The sequence below is a fragment of the Mandrillus leucophaeus genome, unplaced genomic scaffold (genome assembly GCF_000951045.1).
Source record: "Mandrillus leucophaeus isolate KB7577 unplaced genomic scaffold, Mleu.le_1.0 Scaffold109, whole genome shotgun sequence".
In the NCBI taxonomy this organism is placed as follows: domain Eukaryota; kingdom Metazoa; phylum Chordata; class Mammalia; order Primates; family Cercopithecidae; genus Mandrillus; species Mandrillus leucophaeus.
The window spans coordinates 748,137-750,305 of NW_012099098.1; positions in this window are offsets into that span (position 1 = coordinate 748,137).

Sequence of the window (2,169 nt, forward strand, 5' to 3'; positions counted from 1 at the left end):
CAGGAGAATGGTGTGAACCCAGGAGGTGGAGCTTACAGTGAGCTGAGTTTGCGTAACTGCACTCCAGCCTGGGCGACAGAGTGAGACTCTGTCTCAAAAAAAAAAAAAAAAAAAAAGATGTTAGAGTGATTCAGGGAGCCTCTTGGGCTAGATGGTGATGGGGTTAGTGGCAAAGTGCCAGGACTCTGAAATTCAGTGGCCTGAAAGCTAGTTCTGAATCCCAGCTCTGCTATTTAAATAACTATGACTTGGGGTGAGACCCCTAACTTCTCTAAATTTTGGTTTCTACCTTTTATTTGTTTTTTTGTTTTTGAGATGGAGTCTTGCTCTGTCCCCCAGGCTGGAGTGCAGCGGCGTGATCTCGGCTCACTGCAACCTCCGCCTCCAGGGTTCAAGCGATTCTCCTGCTTCAGCCTCCCGAGTAGCTGGGACTACAGGTGCCTGCCACCACACCCAGCTAATTTTTTGTATTTTTACTAGAGACAGGGTTTCACCATGTTGGCCAGGATGGTCTCGATCTCTTGACCTCGTGATCCGACCACCTCAGCCTCCCAAAGTGCTGGGATTACAGGCATGAGCCACCGTGCCTGGTGGCCTTTTTTCTTTTTGAGACGGAGTTTTGCTCCTGTTGCCCAGGCTGCAGTGCAGTGGTGTGATCTCAACTCAGTGCAACCTCCGCTCCCTGGGTTCAAGCGATTCTCCTGCCTCAGCCTCCCGAGTAGCTAGGATTACAGGTGCCTGCCACCATGCCCAACTATTTTTGTAGTTTTAGTAGAGAAAGGGTTTCATCATGTTGGCCTGGCTGGTCTCGAACTCCAGACCTCAAGTGATCCGCCTACCTTGGCTTCCCAAATTGCTGGGATTACAGGTGCGAGCCACCACACCCAGCCTTGGTATGTTACCTCCTTAAAGAGACCTCTGGTGACCACCTATTAGTGCCATCCCAGTACTCTTTTGTTCTCCTCATGCCAATTACTAAAAGTTGTAATGATGCAGTTATACATTCATTTGTTTACTTGTTTATTCCCTGGCTCCATTCCCATTACATTGCTAACTCTATAAGGGCAAGGACCACATCTATTTTGCTCACTAATGAATATCCAGTAACTTAGTACAGTGATGGCACAAAGAGGGCACTAGACATAGATTTGCCAGCTACATGAAAGAATAAAGTACTTTCTTTTTTTTTTTTTTTTTTTGAGACAGGTGGTCTCGATCTTCTGACCTCGTGATCCGCCCATCTCAGCCTCCCAAAGAGCTGGGATTACAGGCTTGAGCCACCGCACCCGGCCATAAAGTACTTTCTTATTTTGAGACAGGGTCTGACAGCCTCAGGTCTGTTGCCCAGGCTGGAGTGCAGTGGCACGCTACTAGCTCACTGTAACCTCCACATCCTGGGCTCAAGCCATCCTCTGACCTCAGCCTCCCAAATAGCTGGGACTACTGGGATGCACCACCATACTCAGTTAATTTTCATATTTTTTGTAGAGACGGGGTTTCACCATGTTGCCCAGGCTGGTCTCAAACTCCTGGGCTCAAGCGACTCACCTGTCTTGGCTTCCCAAAGTGCTGGCCACTGTGCCCAGTCAAATAAAGTATTTTCTACTGTACCTGACACTGCTGAGTACTCAGTCAAAGAATGAGTGAAATGGGGCTTGAATTATGAGAATCTGTGGGCCAGGCAGTGGTTCATGCCTGTAATCCCAACGCTTTGGGAGGTAATGGTGGGCAGGTCACTTGAGGTCAGAAGTTAGAGACCAGCCAGGCCAACATGGTGAAAACCTGTCTCTACTAAAACTTACAAAAATTGGCCAGGCGTGGTGGCACGTGCCTGTAGTCCCAGCACTTTGGGAGGCTGAGGCGGGCAGATCACGAGGTCAGGAGATCAAGACCATCCTGGCCAACATGGTGAAACCCTGTCTCTGCTAAAATACGAAAAACTAGCTGGGCGTGGTGGCGTGCGCCTGTAGTCCCAGCTACTCGGGAGGCTGAGGCAGGGAAATTGCTTGAACCCAGGAGGCGGAGGCTGCAGTGAGCTGAGATCACACCACTGCACTCCAGCCTGGTGACAGAGCAAGACTCTGTCTCAAAAAACAAAAAAGCATACAAAAATTAGCCAGGTGTGGTGGTGCCTGCCTGTAATCCCAGCTACTTGGGAGGCTGAGGTGG